The sequence below is a fragment of the Pan troglodytes genome, chromosome 3 (genome assembly GCF_028858775.2).
Source record: "Pan troglodytes isolate AG18354 chromosome 3, NHGRI_mPanTro3-v2.0_pri, whole genome shotgun sequence".
NCBI lineage: Eukaryota > Metazoa > Chordata > Mammalia > Primates > Hominidae > Pan > Pan troglodytes.
The window spans coordinates 139,547,337-139,567,463 of NC_072401.2; the positions used below are offsets into that span (position 1 = coordinate 139,547,337).

The window sequence follows — 20,127 nt, forward strand, 5'->3', positions numbered from 1 at the left end:
AAGAAAAGGTAAAAGTCAACATTTGCAACCGGGTACTAAAGACTCATTCCTGTTAAAGGAGAGCAGATGTAACTGCTCAACTGCTTCACAATGCCTTTGATGATATCTCTTGCTGGGACATGTGGATGAATGCAGTTTTCTCTCTTCACAATTGCGTTGTTGCTTTAGCCAGAACGCTGTGGCATTTTACCAGCCTTTCCCTTCTTGGTCACATTTTTTACAAATATAAAGAAGAAAGAAAATGAACACATTGCAAGTAATTTCTTCTTCATTTTGGTGTGCTATTAACACCGGTGTGCCCCTGTGGCCCTGGCTGCCGGCTTGCTGCTAACTTCCCCGGGCCTCTAAGGCTTGGGCATAGGGAGGCAGAAGATGGTTTGCGGTTTTTCGCTTTTTGCTTTTTCATTGGCGTGACAGTGCCCAGCAGTCTAGTCTATTCTTTCCTTTTTCATTTTTTCACTGGTGTGAAGGAGCACAGTCACTTAGCGAAAGAACGACCTGCGGCTAAAGGGAGCGAAGAAGAAAGGAGCAGGCCAGCCTGGCCTTTCTCTGTGGCCTGAAACTGCCTAAAGTTAATTGCTCACATAAGAAGAATAACTCGTGGTGCTGTAATTGAATTTTTATGGAAATAAACAGGTGGCAGATTTACTATAGCTGTGGGGATAGTAGGGGGCGAAATGCTGTAGCCGCATTAACCTGTTTAATTTAATAGCTTCGGTACTCATAGGGGGGAAAGAAAAAAGCAGTGTTGCTCTTTGAGTCAGTTGGATGCCAAATGTAAATAACTACAGTTACCCTAGCATGCCCAAGTGGTTGAGCAAAAAAGGGCTTTGTGCCAGCTTCAACTTGGTTTTTATGTTTATTAATTAAGCTCCTGGAAGTTTCAAAAACAGAAGTTTTAACTCACAAAGAACTGAGAAAAAAAGGAAGAGGAAAGAATTTGGCAAAGGGAAAATAGACCGATAGACAGACAGACGGACGGACGGACGGACGCACGCACGCTCTTCTTCCATTAATGGCACAGCACCAGTCTGTGATAGATAGTAGGAGCACTCTATACTGGACACAGGAAGGAAAAACTAAAGGCTAGCTTTGCACGATGCTGCCCCCCTGTGGTAAGATTTTGGAAATGCATTTTTATATTAAGTAGAAGAATCAGTAACTGATGAGATATGCAGAGAACACCATTAGCTTCTTGACGTAGCTGACGTTTACTTTTAAGCCAAATACCAGGAATAAAAGTTTGTGTTGAAATTTTTGTCTATTTGACTGCAGGGAAAAACAACATGAACTGTTCGTCTATCTATATCGTCATTATTTTTTACCTCATGGATTGAAACAAATTTTAAAGGAAAAAAGAATGTTAAGAAAGAGCAGCACTTACTATCAGGGAGGCACCTCACAAGCATTGTGAACACTCAGGTGAGTAAAACACGTGCATCCTCTGCCAGCTTTCCCAGGCTTGAGTGGTGGGCAGATTCCTAGATGAAGAATTTAAGATAAAATAGAGTTTGCTAAGTATTAAAAAGCACACAAAGAAAAATTAGTGTGAGCGTGAAGTAGAGTATCCAAAATTCATTTTATCAATAAGAAACACTTTACACACTATTTGAATTACCTCATCAAATACCTAATACCCAAGATTATCAGAACCAGAGAAATCCAGCCAAACATTGCAATGGAGCTAAAGAGTAAAAACAAACCCAAGACTAAGCTGGCAAGAAGTCAGAGAGCCTGAAGGGTGCTCTTTCCTCTTACCAGTTTTGTTTTTAGTCCCATAAACCTTTAGTAAGTCCTTGCTGAGTGCATCACACTTTACTGACTGCACTTTAGGGTGTCAACTGAAGAGTGATTAACTTCATAAATCTGAAAGGAGAGCTTAAAGTTTCTTCTCATGAAGGGTTGGAGCCTGCCGGCGACCATTCTGACAGACTGAGAAGTGTAGCCTCTGGCTAGAAGCTGGAAACAGGCATGTAGAGGGTAGGATAGGAAAAATAAGATGGATTTATGGCTAACAGGGTGGCTAAGTATACATATTCAGCAGGTCATAGAAGGAGATACAAATATTCACAAAGGGGAGGCACAGCATGTGTAACATGCATCCCATGTTCACTCTGGGATGAAGACTTAACATTTAAATGTATTACAATTAGACCTTATACATCAAAAGGTGAACCAGAGGACACAAAGAACTTCTATGTGGCAGCCTACAAAGACGGGCCCCAGGAGCACTTCATGGTCAATGGTCTCTTATCAGGAAGGAATGCTGGTCAGTTGCTGTGTCAAAACTGTGAAAAGGACCAGGTGCAGTGGCTTACGCCTGTAATCCCAGCACTTTGGGAGGCCGAGGCAGGTGGATCACCTGAGGTCAGGAGTTTGAGACCAGCCTGACCAACATGGCAAAACCCCGTCTCTACTAAAAATAAAAAATTAGCCAGGTGTGGTAGCAGCCACCTGTAATACCAGCTACTCGGGAGGCTGAGGCAGAAGAATCACTTGAACCTGGGAGGTGGAGGTTGCAGTGAGCCGAGATCGTGTCATTGCTCTCCAGCCTGGTCAACAAGAGTGAAACTCCATCTCAAAAAATGAAAATAAAAAATAAATTTAAAAAAAAAACTGAAAGGGAGGGGCAGCATCAGGCAGTTGGTTCCTATAGGTGGCAGAAGGAATCTTTCAAAAGGGCTGGTTTCTGTTAAACACCTAGGGAAGAGAACCTAGTGGCGGTTAGCAAGGGAGGAGGTATACGAGGCACATCTGACCTCCCATCGTGTCATGGCTGTGAACTCCATTTTTAAGGTTTCTCTGAGGTCCCCTTGGCCAAGAAGGGGTCTATTCAGTTGGTTTAGGGACTTAGGATTTTATTTTTGTTTCTCAAAGGGCACTTTTACCCCATGTGCTAATGTCTATCCGTGCACAGCCTCGGGCTCTTCTGTCCTCCGTCTGCATTTTCTCCACATAATGGACCTCATTTCCCATCTATGGACCAATGACTTCCATGTTTATTTCATCACCAAACCAGTTCCTATTATTTATCCTCATGTCTAATTTCTCACTCAACATCTTCATATGAATGTGTGTCAGGCCCCTCAAATATTATAGGTCTAAGATCATTGGCCCCAATCTTATTCTCATTCAGTATATACACGATGAATATATATACATATTTATGTATATCCTGCTATGCAAACCAGAAATATAAGAACACTGTTTTACATTTTCTACTGTCTCACACCCAGTGTTCAATCCATCACCAACAGTCAATCATGAGTCCTATTAATATTAATTCCTAAATGTCTCATAACTCTATCTACCTATTTCTATATCCATACAACAAACTCTCACTGCAACAATTCAATAACATACCTTGCTGCTCTCTGTTCATACCCATACTGCACCCAGAGTATTCTTTTACGTGTCTAATCATGATATTATATCGTCCCTGTTTAAAGCCACACACTTGATTTCTCATTGCTATTCAGATCAGAGAAAATCCTGCAAGTTCAGGTCCCTGTCTACTTTTCAGGCTCCTCTTGGTCACTCTTAACCTCACATTCCTCACTCCAGGTGTACTGTCTTCCATTCGCTTCTCAAGCACACTTTTCTCTCCTGCTATGGAATCACTGCACGGACTCCTTTGTCTGTGCTCTTTGACACCTACCTCTGCCTTAGAGCTCATCTGAAATATCACTTGCTGAAGTAAGACTTTTCCTACCTTTCCCATTTTCTCCTCCAAAACTCCCTGCATACACAGACACACAGATACACACACACCCCAGGACAACAGAGGGTTCCCCTGTAACACAAGCTTATAGAATTATCTTGAGCAGTGACTGTCCAGTTTGTACCATTAAATTATCAGTGCTACAAAAGCAAAGACCATGTCAAGATTTGCTCATCATTTTACCCCTGACACCTAGCACAAAGCATGAATCTTGGTTGCTACTGAATAAATATTTGTTAAATGACCATCCAGGGGTACAATTTATGATCGCTCAGTATCGCTACATCTTCTAAGCACGGGACAAAATAGAGACACAAAAAGAATCATCAACCCAACATCTTTCAGGCTTTTAATGATATTTTTAATTTCCGTAATTCATCTATGAATGCAATACTTCTTTGGATTTTAGTGCTTTAGTAGGTAAGGGCAATACCAGAAGCTTGGCATTTTCTATCACAATGGCCCTACTCCATGGTGCAGAGACCCATTTGGGGATTCTGCCAATTGCTTAAGAGACCTATTCCAGTCATATCCTCAGAAAAATTACCACAAGACTGGACTACCTAGAGGCCAACTGAGATCAAAACTCAATTTATAACCTGATGTACAATTTGTCATTCTGATCAGTAGAGACAGTGTTATTCTCAGTCTCCAGGAATCAGGATAGCTCTGAGTTGGTGTTTAACAATATCCCAAAGCTCTGGTTATTTCTGTTTTCCAGGGCATGTTTACTGTATGTATTTTTACTATATGGAATTTTATAGCTCCTTTGCCTTCTATTCACATTCCGTTGCATTCTATTCACATATAAATAATACCTGGCATGAAATGTCTGTGTAGCCAGATTCTAGGAAGTATTTTATCAGCATGACCTAAAATGCAAGCAGTCTATTTTTGTCACAAAGTTAAAACAGTAACATTTGGTACCTGAAAATGTTTATGTGAATGTTGACCCCTAAAAGCACATTACCCTTAGAATGTAATATCACTATTCATGCTGTTTGCTAGATCATTGGTGTAAAACAGCAGTAGCTCTTTGGAATTTTTTTCTCCAAAAGGACAGCATTTTCTAGCCATTCTGAATAAACCCCCGAACAAAGAATAGGCAAACCAGATTAAAAGCTATTTATCTGCAATATCTGCAATAGCCAAAGATCCTTTGCTGAAGGCTGGGAAGATTTATTGCACAAACAAGTGATATTATTGCTGAGTCCATCTTCAAAGAATTCTTGATTATGGCGTTAACTCAGGTCTGAGAATTGGGAGAGAATGAGCAACTTCCCATAATGATGACCCAGGTCAGACCTATACTTCCCAGGTGTGGGGTGTTTTCCATAACACAAATCAAGAAGGACTAATGTACTATCATCTATTTCAGTCAAGAGACCCAGTGACTGGTGAACTACTACCAAAGATTTCTGTAATACATAACACTCTGCTGATGAGCTTGCCCTGCTGCCTTTTATGATAACCACAATGATTTTGCGTCCTTCCTCTGAATGCTGCTACTTGGCCTCTGCTGCCCTAGAATAGTTTCCTTTTCATTTCAATCAGAGAAACCATGTCAACTGAAGCATCTGCCATCAACATCCTCAGCTTAGGAAGAACAGTAGAACAAACTCTCCTCAAAACTCCCTTCACCAATACATTCCTCAAGATATTGGTAAAGAAATTATCTTCTAGACATCTTGGGTAATAAATTAGGATGAAGGTGATTTATGTATAATTCCAACTCAGAGTACTTGCTACCCTTCCCTGCATTATTTAAGAGATTTCTAGGATCACAACTTCACTATCCCAAGCCTTCATGAAACCCAGATTATAACCAAGCAAATGAGCCAAGAATCAGACCCACTGTAGCCACTCTGGGTAACTCTTTCAATATAGAAGCTCAGAGTGATACATTTATTCTTTTGAAAAATTACACGTTACCTGTCCAAGGTCAATTACTAGTACATATAGTCCCAAGTTTTGTTGTCATAAGATCAAAAGAAAGAAATCTTCTCACCCAGATTTTACAGTGCATTTGACTTCTCTGGGACATGTTGGGATTTAACCACTAGTTCAAGTCTGGAGATAAATGAGGGCGGGGGTGGTGTTCACGGTTCTAAGTGGTAAACGGACTCTCTCTTGCAAAGTCAGCCTCTGAAAAAGAAAGGAAATACAGTCTCCAAGCAAGAAAAGCCACCTCCATCGAAGAAGGGAGGATGCACTTCTGTGATGCCATTAACAGTACTGCACTGGCAAATGTTTAACAATCCATTCTCTGGCAAGGGGGTTAGGGACAGCCCTGATTGTGGCGTTTCAAATACTTGTAACTGACTTCAAATTGTCAACATATCATGGACACAGAGTAGAGATGAGATAAATGCAGTTGATCTCAGGAGCTGGCAAGAGCTGGCTCCAGCACACAACTACAGAGGGGGAAAAGGCTATGAGTTCAAGGCTTTGGAATCACCCCACATTGTCTAATTCTTATGCTTAGGATCCTCCAGTCCTATAGTTTTCTGAGCATTGCTGTCTCTCACTTTCTCATACAAGGACCGGCAAGACTCTAAAATCAACTGATAGTATAATTTGGCAATCATAATATCAGACTTGGAGTTTGATTTTCACCTACGTGAAAGTTGAAAGAATTAGAGAGAATTGAGACTCTGTTAGGATTGTGAGAGTTCCAGGAACTCAGTCTTTGCCATAATCAATAATTTAAGAAGATTAACTTATTTATCTTTTATGATTATTATTATTATTTTTTGAGACGGAGTCTCGCTTTGTCACCCAGGCTGGAGTGCAGTGGCGCATCTTGGCTCACTGCAAGCTCCGCCTCTTGGGTTCACACCATTCTCCTGCCTCAGCCTCCTGAGTAGCTGGGACTACAGGTGCCCGCCACCACGCCCAGCCTATTTTGTGTATTTTTAGTAGAGACAGGGTTTCACCGTGTTAGCCAGGATGGTCTCGATCTCCTGACCTCGTGATCTGCCTGCCTCGGCCTCCCAAAGTGCTGGGATTACAGGCGTGAGCTACTGCGCCCAGCCTATTTTTTTTTTTTAAGCTATTCGGTGCCCTCCAAACATCAGCTGCATCCCTACAGTCTTTCATCTTTTCAATGACGGTGGCAACTTGGTTTCCCCAAAACCTCGCCTTGAATAGGCATTTCATTCTAAGAGAGCCTTTCATTACAGGGACCAAAGGCACTGTTTAGTTAGCTCTTTCACCATGGCATAGGATGGGCTACCAGGATCGTGTCTGTGAGGACAAATGGAATTTTGCCCCTTTTGGCCCCAGTCTGAAAATCAATTCCACTTGCTGACTTTTCACTCCACTTTCCCTAAAACTCTATTACATTAAACTGATTCCAAAGTATGACTTTCTGTACTAATGAGGTCTTTAGTTCAAAGGAAGATAAACCAAATATGTTTCAATTAAGGCAAGCAAGTAATTTATGGCAAAGATATTAGTTAGTTCACAGAATTATATGAAACTTAGCCAGGAAGGCTCAGAAAGTCAGTGGGAACCCAGGGAGATTTGTCAACAAGAAACACTACATAGGAAAAGGCTAGATTGGGACACCACAGAGTCTCTAGCTAGCACTATCACCTCTGTTCCAGTCTCTGCTGCTGCTGCTACTGTGGCACTGTGGATCGTTTTTCCTCTATCCCCAGATGGGACCATCTGACTTGTCAAACCAAGGCTATGTGCCTTTGTCCTCTCTGCCTTAGTATAGAAAGACAAAGCATATTACCTCTTCATCCTTGGACATGAAGCCGTGCCTTCTGCCAAGACTTGAAAACTCAATGTAGAAAGAGTGTTCATATGCCTAATAGTCTGAAGTGATCACGACTGTGTTTGATAGATTAGGAATTAGATGCTTTGATAGAACAGTTTCAAGTGACTGGGGAGCAGAAAGTGAGACTGCAATAAAAAGAGGAGTAAATTAGATGAAGAACAATTACAGGAACTAATGATGACAGACTAATCTTTTAAGAAATTTCATAGAAATAGAGGAGATAGTAGCTTGAAGGGCAATGCAGATTTGGAAGTAATGCTTTGTTTCTTTTCTTTATAAGACATAAATTCATCAAGTCAATTAGAGAATGCACTTAAGAGAAAAAGACTGAATATTTCAGTAATCACGGGGATAATTGAAGAATGAATGGAAATGGGTAAAATTAAGAGCATGTGTGTGGATTAACTTTTTAAAAGAAGAGGGTAATATTTTCCCTAAAATAGGAGAGAGAAAAAGGACTAATGATGACAATGATATCGTAAATCAAAGAGGTGCAGGTTACAGTTGTTTGTTAAAGGAGATCAGGCAGCCTTGATCTTTTCACTTCAATAGGACATAAGAGCAGCGTCCAAAGCTGAAGGAATCAGGCAGACTTAGAAACCCAGGATAAGTGAAAAACATTTAGAAAAGCTACTGTGAACAGTGATAATGAACGGAGCATGAATCTACTAGTGGAATTGGGGATCACTTCGTATCTGACTGACTAAAAGCTGTTTAATAATAGCAACTGAAGTGGGGCTGATAGATTTTTCCATTAGGAATAACATATACTAAATCCAGCTTCCACAGCCCTAGTAACAGTCTTCAGTGTGGTTACACAAACAACAGAGGCAGAAGATTTTAGCCTCACACCCCCCAACACACATCAAATGCACAACTACTCACCTTCTTGTAGAAGTACTAAGTAGAAAAAAATATTGCAAGAGGATGAAATACTTGTGACAAATGATAAATGAGTACCAAATATAGCTGTCTATGGCAGCTTTATCTGTGGTTTTGTGGCGTCTTTGATGCTTATTTAAAGGAACTAGAATTTAACCACCCATTAAGAGTCCAGATCAGGCCTTGGATTCACCTTGGTCTTCTGAGGTTGTCTTTTCCACAGAATCTTCCAGGTGCGTTTTTATAATGACACTCTATCAAGCCACTGAGATCAACTGCCAGAGCTCAATCTGCTACAGAAATCTTGCTAGAAGAAAAGAATGTTTCATCAGAGACAGTCATTCATCCTGGCCCACACCTCTCCTGCTCTGATCTTCCACTGTTAAAAGCATAACACACTGGAGGAAGATTGTGCTATATTTCATGCATGCTCTGCGCCACCACCAAGGGACAGTCCCATCTGTTATTTGCTCTCAGCTTTGCTTACTGATAAAACAGGAAGGACAGCTTGCTGATGGGCTCTTTGAAGCAAATGGATCCTCTCTTTCCTGCAATTAATGTTTATAAATTATTTCTACAGTAGACAGCATGTATGGTACCATGATTTCGAAATTAGTTTCAATAAATTAAGGGCCTGCATTCATTACAAGAGGAGCTTGATTACAATGCAACTCATGGAGTTTACTGTTGTGCTCTACCTTTTGTGAAAATTGCTGCATGAAATTAAACACTCTCATTAATTCTGTTGATTATCATCCCTTCATAAGATCTTACAATCATATGTTCAGTTATTGAAATTTCACTTTATGTATATAATCGAGTTTTAGTTGTTCACAGAAAACAGGATTCAGGACACTTCAAAATTTCAGAGACTAGGTTAATAGTCCTCTGGCTTCAGCAAATTGAAATGGCTTATAAGAACAAAGCACAAATATAACTGAAGTGATTTGGGTTTTCTTCCCCCCAGAATATGATGTTGTTTCAATCATATACCATTTTTAGAGTAGAGAAATAATTATATACTTTATCGCTTCTGCACTATTTTCAAAAGGATTTTAGAAGATGACTCTCTTTTTCTAAATTGGAAAACATCCTTTTAGCTCAGCTTTTCATGGTTCCTTTTTATTTCCTTGCCTCAATATCTTTGACCAAATTTGTCTATATTTTCTTTGTAAACTAATTCTTTTTCCGTGTTAGGTAATGGTATGTTTTCTTAAAAAAAAAAAAAGTGACCTTGAAATTTTTATTAGGCTAGCCACTTTTAAAGCTTTAGACTAGGAATTTTAATTTCCAAGCAACACATATCAGTTCCAAGTACAGTTGTCCCTCAGTATCCATGGGCTTTAGGGCATTGATTCCAGAAGCTCCTGCAGATCCCAAAATCCACAGATGCTCAAATCTCTGATATAAAATGGTGTGGTATTTGCATATAACCTACTCACATACTACCATATACTTTAAATTGTATCTAGATTACTTATAATACCTAACAATATAAATGCTATGTAAATAGTTGCTATACTGTTTCGCTTAAGGAATGAGAAGAAAACGTCTGAACGTGTTTGGTACAGATGCAAATTTTTTCCCAAATATTTTCAATCTGATTTGTTGACTCTACAGATGTGGAACCCCCAAAGACAAAGGGCTGATTGTACAAACAAGAAAAAAATTGAGTCACAGTTTCGAAAGACTCTAGATAGGAGAGAAAAGCCTCTAAACAATTTAAGATTCATTCAAAGACTCTTAAAAGCTCTAGGAGGCCACCATCTCTTTATCCTTGTATGAGGTGGTTGAGAAACAGCAGACATACAAGGAGAGCGGATCAAGGGGAGAACAGGAGATACCAAGATTTCTAGCTGAAAAAAAAAAAAACCACTCTATTTGAAAGAGCTACTCCTTAGTACACACTAATAATAATACAATGAAAGAAAAAAATACTGAAGCACAGAGAAAGAAAAATTGGTATGAAGCATCCTCATGCTATTAACAGGATGTATTTAGGAGAAGTAATTTTATAAAAATGCAGTCCAGCACTGTGGTTTATGCCTGTAATCCCAACACTTTGGGAGGCCGAGGTGGGCAGGGCACCTTAGGTCAGGAGTTCGAGACCAGCCTGGCCAACATGGCGAAACCTCGTCTCTACTAAAAATACAAAATTAGCCCGGTGTGTGGCAGTCACTGGTAATGCCAGCTACTTGGGAGGGTGAAGCAGAGAGAATTGCTTGAACCCGGGAGGCAGAGGTTGCAGTGAGCCAAGATTGTGCCATTGCACTTCAGCCTGGGTGACAAGAGCAAGACTCCATCTTAAAAAAAAAAATGCATGCCAGTGGTATTGTATACTCTCTGGCCATTTCATGTATTTTATAACAATCCATAGTAGGCATGATCTATATTGCTTGTGCTGATTACACTATGAGAGTAAGCCAGAAAGTATGGCAGAGATTTAGACTACAGTTAATTGTGCAATATACAATACTTTAATTGTTTTAAGATTAATTTTAGCAGAATTTGAATTACAACTTTCTTTATCAACTCCATCTTTCTATGAGAGATAAAACAAGACCCCTTTGAGATCACACCCACTAATAAAGAGTATAAAAAATTCAATGAGGTTTTAGTTATGATTAAATTTGTTTTATTTATTTATTTGTTAATCTTTCAAGTACCCAGGCATTCTTAGTAGAATAAGAATAGAAGAGGTATTCAAAACAGCCCTGATTAAATGGAGAAGTGTTCAGAAACTAATAGAACACAGTTATGAAGAGATAGGTAGAGTATAATTCATTTTTTAAAATGCCTTCAGTGAAATTAACAGAAGTAATAAACAAAGTAATGATATTATTAAAAAGAGAAAGAATATTACTGTCTTATGTGTGATGCATAAGACCAATGAAATAATTTTCCTACTGAATTTAGTCATTTCTCTGGGGAAATTTGGATAAGTCAGGTGCCATTAGAATGATCAGACATTCAGCAAAACAATAAGTCCAGTTTATATTCCTTAAGTCATTAAGGTGATAGAAATACAAATGTCAGAGGAGAAAATGGTTAAGACATAAGATTTTAAAAAGAAAAGAAAAATATCTTAGCATGAGCTCAGAGAATGTCTACCACGTAACTGACTTCAGCTGGAAATGTTGACTGTCTAGTTTCTGAATTCCTAAGAACATACAATTTTTTAAAAATAAAAAATGTAATATGAGAGGTTGAAATTAAATCCAGAGAAACATACACAGAACCTGAAAGACACTAGCCTTTCTTCTAGTCTTTCTAAACACACGCACCATCATCTGTTTCAAATATTTTCATGCCATCCTTCTTACAGTCCTACTTATGATTATCAGTCCTATTATTACCCCATGATACAGTTTAGAAAACAAATTCATGCACTAAGTAAATGGACCAAATCGTAAGTCACTGCCTTTTGCTCCAGAGTTGGCTGCTTTGATTACTCCTACACTTAACTAGTCAACTTTAAAGAAAAAAAATTTTTTTTTCTGTGAAGGAAATTAAGTGCCTATTTTCAGAGAGCTAAAAGCAATCAAGGCATCTACTGTGTTATTTTCCTATCCATGTCGACTCATGTTTAAGGTTGACTAGGAAGACATAATCATTGGCTGCTAATAACAAATAGTTTTCTTTTGATAAAAAATTTAAAAGAGTTTCTAATGCTTTATTTTATAATTTTCAGTTTTCTATTGGAGTGACATAGTGAAAGTGAGTAGCATAGGGCTAGTATTCAGAAAAAGACCAAGTTCTTAAATAAAACAGCATGGTGTGTGACTATAAAGGAATAAAGTTGTTTATGCATTAAAACTACCTGCCATTCTAATGGATATTTTTCTTAAAAGGAGCCTCCCCAAGAAGCTATTATTCCATTGATAGCTTTGTTCTAAGTATTTTGAAAACACCACTTTTGGAATTGACTTTGTTTGCATTTCTAGCCATACAATAAATCAGACAGTTTAGCTTTGCTGTACCCCGTATAATAGCTCAAATTCTGCTACCTCCCCTAATATATCAAAATTAATATCTTTTTTTTTCTTTTAGGTAGAATATTACTCTGTTGCCCAGGCTGGATTACAGTGGCATGATTTCAGCTCACTGCAACCTCCTCCTCCCTGGTGCAAGCAATATTCATGCCTCAACCTCCTGAATAGCTGGAATTACAGGCACACACCACCACACCTGGCTAATTTTTGTATTTTTAATAGAGACAAAGTTTCACCATGTTGGCCAGTCTGGTCTCGAACTCCTGACATCAGGTGATCTGCCTGCCTTGGCCTCCCAAAGAGCTGGGATTACAGGTGTGAGCCATGGTGCCCAGCCCTAAAATTAATATTTTTAACTCAATTTTTACTGCTTCCCCATTTCATTGACAGAACCATATAATTAAACTAAAGAATTTAAAAAGAAAAAAAATTATGGTTAGAAGTACAGATGTATTTTTGTTGTTATTATGAGACAGGGTCTCACTCTGTCATCCAGCCTCGAGTACAGTGGCACAGTCCTAGGATCCTAATTCACTGCAGCCTTAAACTCCTGGGCTCAGGTGATCCTTCTGCCTGTACCTCCCAAAGTGTTGGGATTACAGGGGTGAGCTGCCATGCCTGGGCTAGAACTACCAATTTAAATACAGAAAATTTTAAATACTTAAAATTTTGCATCTTGGCTGGGTGCAGTGGCATACACCTGTAATCCCAGTGCTTTGGGAGGCTGAAGTGGGAGGATCACTTGAGCCCAGGAGTTCAAGACCAAACTGAGTAACATAGTGACATCCCCTCTCTACAAGAAATTTTAAAATCAGTCAGACATGGTGGCACATGCCTGTGGTTCCAGCTACTCAGGAGGTTGAGGTGGGAGGATCACTTGAGCCCAGGACGTGAAGGCTGCAGTGAGCCATGATCATGCCACTGCACTCCAGTCTGGGTGACAGAACAAGACCTTGTCTAAAACACAAACAAACAACCACAACAAATTATATATATATATATATATAAATATATATGGCATCTTACTGTGCTAAATAAACGATGTGAATAGTCATGAACCAACCCACTAATCCACTCCTATTTTATTATTGATTTGATTATATGAGGATACATGATATCACCAGATAAATGTTTAGAAAGGAAAGTTATCCACATAGTCTAGCTGAAATGCCACAAAGCTAGTTAACACATTTTGGTCCTCAACTGTCAGATTAAGCCATCTCAATACTACTGCAAATTCCACAGCCAGCTTGGGACTATTCCTCATTCCTGGTGTAATTGTTTACAATTCAAAGAATGATAATGTTCCTTCATTTAGGAAGACAAAAATTTGAAGATCAAAACTTGTTAAATTATAATCTCCAAGATAAAAATGGCTTTCATTTCTTAATATTATACATAAAGTTCTGTTATTTAAAAATTGTTAAAATATTGGTTGATAGTGTGGTATGTCAGTTTTTTAGAGCAAAACATAGCAAGTACCTACAATATGCAGTGAAGTATAAAGACACAATTCCTTTCTTTTAAACATTTATAAAGTAAAATGGCAATGTTTAGTAAAATAATATCCCTCCAAAGGTATCATTGCATTACTGTAATTATTGTTTTTAATAAGATCTATTACCTTGGAAGGATTAGTGGCAAATATGAATAAAACAAATTTATAGGCTTATTGCATATTTTACATATCTACTGTGTTCTCTGTTTATTACATAAAAATTGTCACCATTTATAAAGAATTTACTAAGATCCAGACACTATACTTAGAGGTTATATAATCTTTATTTCAGGCCTATAAAGGGGGCACTGTTGACCTTGTTTTAAAGATAAGTAGAGCAAAGTTCAGAGAGGTTAATAATTTGCTCTTGGTTTCGTCTCTAAGAAGTGGTAGAATCAAAATTTAAACCCAAGTCTAACTTCAAAGTTTGCATTCTTATTGACTATTTCTGAAAGCTTAGATTTCACTTATCCTAGCTGTTGAATTTTTAGTAGGAAAATTCTCAGTCTCTGGAAGTTGAAATGCATAAACTGTTGTATATGACAATATCTATCAGCAAAAGAAACACAACTTAATATTTAAGCTGAAATTAAAATCCATGTCCTATTTCTCATTTCAAAAATGATTAAATACATTTCTTTCCCTGCTGGATTATCACCAGAATGGCATATGATATGCCTGGAATCTACCATCCAGTCCCAAATGACCAGGGGACAAAAGCTGCTTTTATGTCATTTCTAAGCAAAAGCTGAAGGGCCAAACATCACTGGGGAAATTTGCTGGGGTGAGATTTTCAGTTCAATTTTATTCTCCCTTGAGGTTCAAACAAACTTCAGATAATCATCTTGAACTCAGTGATGAACCAAACACAGACTACGGTTTCTCGGAGGGTCAGCCCTTCCATTTAGAAAAAGGCACAGCTTAAAGTGACGAGCCAAATGGGGTCAGATGTTCAATACTTGGCAAAAGCCTCAGCTGTCGTATTGAAACAATGTTGACAACATGGCAGGCTTTAAAATAAATCCCCTTGGAGGCTATTGATATCATTCTCGCTTTCCCTTCTGTCTCCTATCCAGGCTCGCCGCTTTCTGAAGGACATGCCAATCATGCACAGCACTTACTAGAAACTGCAAGACTGCACAACATGATGGTATTTATTCCAGGAACAGGAGCCAGTCCTGGGCACACACATAAGGGGACTTCACTCCCCAGAAGAAGAGAAAGCATGCTGACACACATCTGCCCAAGCAATCAGAAGGCAGCTAAAGCCGCCACAGTCTTCACTCACCAACAGTTAGACCTTTTCAATTGATTTTATTGAAGAAAGTGAGTGCTGAGCACCATGAGTTCTCATAAACAATCCATTTTGGCAAATGCTTTAAGAATGTTGGTTAATTGCAGTTAGGCAGCATCGACGTATTTTATTTTTTTGGAAAGCAAGAAGCTGGCTTACCAACATTAAGTTAAACACCATGTAAGGGTTAGAAATATGAATCAACAAACTATTAGGGTGGTACCATCTCTTTATAATAAACCAATGTAGATTGATTAAGTATAGCCTAAAAGTTTACCACAAATCATAACTACATTTAAGCTTTGAATTTCATGACTAGTGGTTAATTTTGCATGTCAACTTGACTGAGCTTATAGAATGCCCAGGTATCTGATTAAACGTTATTTCTGGAGGTGTCTGTGAGGGTGTTTCTGTAAGAGATTAGCATCTGAAGGCCGGGTGTGGTGGCTCATGCCTGTAATCCTAGCACTTTGGGAGGCCGAGGTGGGCAGATTGCCTGAGCTCAGGAGTCTGAGACCAGCCTGGGCAACATGGCAAAACACGGTCTGTACTAAAAAATACAAAGTTTAGCCGGATGTGGTGGCGCACACCTGTAGTCCCAGCTACTAGGTGAGGCTAAGGCATGAGAATTTCCTGAATCTGCGAGGCGGAGGTTGCAGTAAGCCAAGATTGTACTCCAGCCTGGGTGATAAAGTGAGACCCTATCTCATAAAAAACAAACAAAAAAAAACACAAAAAAGAAAAAAGAAGAAGAAGAAGAAAGAGAGACAGATTAGTATTTGAATGGGTGGACTGAGTAAAGCAGATGGCCCTCGTCAGTGTTGGTGGGAATTGTCCTATCCATTGAGGGCTTAAATGAAACAAAGACTGAGGAAGGCTGAATTCAATCTCTGCTGACTGCTGGGGCTGAGACATCAATCTTCTCCTGCTCTTAGTGCTCTTCCAGACTCAGACTGGAATGTACACTATCAGCTCTCCAGTTCTCAGGCCTTCAAATTACACCTCTGGCTTTCCTGGGTCTCCAGCTTGCAGATGGCAGATCGTGGGACTTCATGGGACTTCTCAGACTCCATAACCAAGTAAGCCAATTTATTATAATAAATCTCACATATATATAATTATATATGTATATATAAATCTCATATATATGTGTGAATATGTGTGTGTGTGTGTGTGTGTGTGTGTATAAGGTTGATGCAAATGTAATTGAGGTTTTTCCATTGAAAGTATGTCCAAAACCCTTACTGCCATTGAAAGTAATGTCCAAAACAATTTTGCACCAACCTAAATATTTATATATATACTTACATATATAATAGGAAATAATATATATATCTCCTATTGACTCTGTTTCTCTGGAGAACCCTAACACACTAACACAATAACCTTTCACTGTGCGTGTGACATAATGAAATATAGAGAACTATCTATGCTGTGAGGAAAATTAGCTTTTTGATACATTGCTCTCTGTTATAAAATAATGTACTTTCCTGTGCATATATTATAGGAGAATAATATAATGCCAATAAGCATAGTTTGATATTAAGTTGAGACTTTTAAACAGCTCGCATTGTATTTGCCTTTGAGGTTTATATAATATATAACTGCCAACCCATGTATCTTTCAGTTATAAGATTCCGAGGTTGGTATATAGGTATCTCAGTAAGGTTATCGGGGTTCCTAGACCACCATTATGCCCAAGGAAATAGCTTTTTTATAATCCAAAGTTGAAATACTACTGAAATGATCAAAGAAGACATTGAGAAATGTTTTTTAGAATAATCTCATCCTTTGACTAATCACCTTTTCAGTGCTCTCAGAATACTAAAGCCATGGACAATTTTAAAAACTGGAGGCCGGGCACGGTGGCTCATGCCTGTAATCCCAGCACTTTGGGAGGCCGAGGTGGGCAGATCGCGAGGTCAGGAGTTCGAGACCAGCCTGGCCAACATAGCGAAACCTCGTATCTACTAAAAATACAAAAGAAAAAAAAAACTAGCTAGGTGTGGTGGCGTGTGCCTGTAGTCCCAGCTACTCAGGAGGCTGAGGCAGAAGAACCACTTGAACCCGGGAGGCAGAGATTGCAGTGAGCCAAGATCGCACCACTGCACTCCAGCCTGGTGACATGAGACTCTGTCTCAAAACAAAAACAAAAACAAAAACAAAAAAAAACTAGAACTTGAATGGGCCATAAGATGGTCCAATTCCCTCATTTACTGGATTATGGTGCTTCATTCAGAGGCCATCTCAAAAGGCAGTGAGAAAAGAGGGCAGCTGGTTGCCCATACCTGCTCCAGCCAGAGCAACTCCTACCACTGTTCTATCTACTGGTCTTTTAAGCACAGTTTACCTAAGAAAAATAAAATTGCACTTGTAAAAGAAAAATTTGAAACCACTGATCTTGTCGTTTTATAGGTAATCAAGTTGAAATTGAGAAAGGTGAAATGATCAGGCCGCTATAGCACCCCTAGCTTACGATCAGTCAGAACTGCAGACTCTTCCCATTCCCTGGGGCTAGAACAAGCCACACCCTTTCAGGAAACTAGAGTTGTGCTCCTGCTATTCCTTCTGTCAACATCATCCAGTCTCTTCTTATTTCCTGAATGCCCTGCTCCTTTTCCCAACATAAATTCATGAAGCTTTTTTTGGAATTCTGGCCAGTTTTATCCATTTAACCACACAGTTATGGAACGTTCTGAAGAAAAAGCATGGGGAGGAACAGGCTTAAGCACAAAGGAAAACACAGAGCTAGGGTGAAATGTTCCCTTCGTTTCGAGATTATCATTATGTTTGCATCGTCATTATTGTCTTCATCAGCATTCCTTCTATTCATACCGTACTCCATGACGGTTTATTATTATGTGTGCTACCTCATTTGATTACCACTCAATAAGCCCTGTAATGTATCTTAACAAACTAAGTGCTATGAAAATCATAAATTTGTTTGTACTATTTTGCATTTTTAGGTATCCTGCGTTCTAATTGTCCATAAGCTCTTTAGCTGATGCAATTTTTTCTCACAAAATAGATTTAAAAATTTTTAAAGTCATCTGTTATATCTGTTACCTTTTTCATTATCCAAGTGCCTAACAAAGAAACACATTGATAGCAAAGAATCTGCAAATCACTGGTTAGCAAAACTAGAAACAAAACCAACACCTTTAACCACAGTGTCCAATGGCAAAAAGTCAAGAGCAGAAAGTGGAGATCAACTGCAGATAAGCTGCAGATAAACGGCGGGAGTGCTGCAGCCTTAGGTGACCTCCTGGCAGCTTTTGATGCTAATGATCATGCCCTCCTTCCAGGAGCTTTCCACTTCCTTTGTTTATATATCACTGCTCTCTTTTTTGCTCTTTGAAGCTTCCTTCCAAGTGTCTTTTTATGGTTTTGCTGACCCTCCACATATTTTCATATTTCTGAGTATTTCCTCATGCCATTCATTTCTCTTTCCTCTTTGCTTGAACTGCTCATCTTCCAAAATTCAGCTCAACTGCCACTTCCTTTCTAAAGGCTTTCCTGACTGCCAAGATTGGAAGTATTTATTCCCTCCTCTTTTTCTTTTTTAAAAAAATTTCATTTTTTCAAATAGTGAAGCCACCTTTGAAAAATTGTGACAGTGAGAGAAATCTGACATAGTTGACTCCATCTTTCTTCTAACCTCCAAGCTGTACTTGGTCATTTCTGGGCATAGGCCAAGCTAACTTTGGGAAGAATTATTTTATAGTTTAACCTTAAAGCAAGGATGATAATTGCCCTTCCCCAAAACTAAACTGCCTTTGTAAAACTAATGAAAGGCCATAAGGCTAGCATTATGAAGGGAGCCTAAATCTGCTAAAATATAACCAGCCATTGTTCAGGAGGTCACAAAATTTATAATTTCCCCAATTACTCCTGTAGATGACATCACTGTTATAGAACCTAAGATTGGTCTTTTGAGATGTTTTTTCAGATTTTTGCATTTCTGATGGCTGGCTGATTTCACCCAGATCTGTGATTCTTGACTCAACCAGTCATGTGGCTCCCACCCAGAGGCAGACTCAGCGCAAGAGAACCATTTTCCACACCCTTATGATTTCATCCCCAACCAATCAGTAGCACCCATTCCCTAGCCCCATGCCCACCAAACTATACTTGAAACACCCTAACCTCCAAGCCTTTGGGGAGATTGGTTTGAGTAATAACCCCATCTTCAGCATAGCTCCTCTTGCATCAATGAAACTCTTTCTTTGGTGCAATACTGTGGTCTCAGTGAATTGATTTTGTGTGTGCAGTTGGCAGAAAAAAATCCTATTAGGCAATTACAAAAGATATTGCATTCACATAGTCCAAAATCCAAACATATTTAGAGGCAGGTAGTGAAAAGTCTCCTTTGCACTATTGTTTCATGCTGTTCCCTTTCACTTCTCGTTGGCTGACTTTGTGTTTCCAAAAATATTTATGCATAAATTAGCAAAGACAAGTTTGCTCTGGTTTTACACAAATAGTAGGGTGCTATGCAGTGTGTTCTGAACACTGCTTTTTTCCACTAAATGATTGTGTTTTGGAGAGAGGTGTTTTCATATTAGTATAGAGAGTATAGCATTATTCCCATATAGCTGTATAGTATTTTATGTCAGGGTTGTAGTATAGTATATTTAATCACTCTCCTATTTATGAAATTCTAAATGATTTTTAACTTTTGTTATTACGAGCAATGATGGAATTAATAGTCCTGTACATATGTCAGAGGCATTTGAACCAGAGCCACTCCATTTTGAGTGAGGGCTAGGAAAATGAGTCTGGGGCTTGCTGGGCTGCATTTCCAGAAAATGAGGCATCCTTAGCCTCTAGAGGTTTATGGTTAAGGGAACAAATTAATAATGCTTACGAAACAGACCCAGACTTGGGAGTGTCCAGATATCCTGCTATCTGGAGAACAAAGGCATTCATAATTTTGCTTTAAAGATAATAGTA

General features: G+C 38.9%; 1 long non-coding RNA gene across 3 annotated transcripts in view; it reads right to left on the reverse strand.

The window, feature by feature from the left end:
- LOC104006211 (uncharacterized) overlaps positions 1-20,127 on the reverse strand; it is a 103,427-nt gene that overhangs the window by 63,467 nt on the left and 19,833 nt on the right. For 2 of the 3 annotated variants that reach the window (XR_002943617.3, XR_010156346.1), the window contains exons 4-6: positions 8,584-8,697; positions 5,730-5,866; positions 1,385-1,481 (exon numbers count right to left, since the gene is read on the reverse strand). This is a non-coding gene — a long non-coding RNA (uncharacterized LOC104006211). Of the gene's footprint in view, positions 1-1,384; positions 1,482-5,729; positions 5,867-7,463; positions 7,634-8,583; positions 8,698-20,127 lie in introns of all 3 variants that reach the window. The other variant, XR_010156345.1, reaches the window with a different exon arrangement.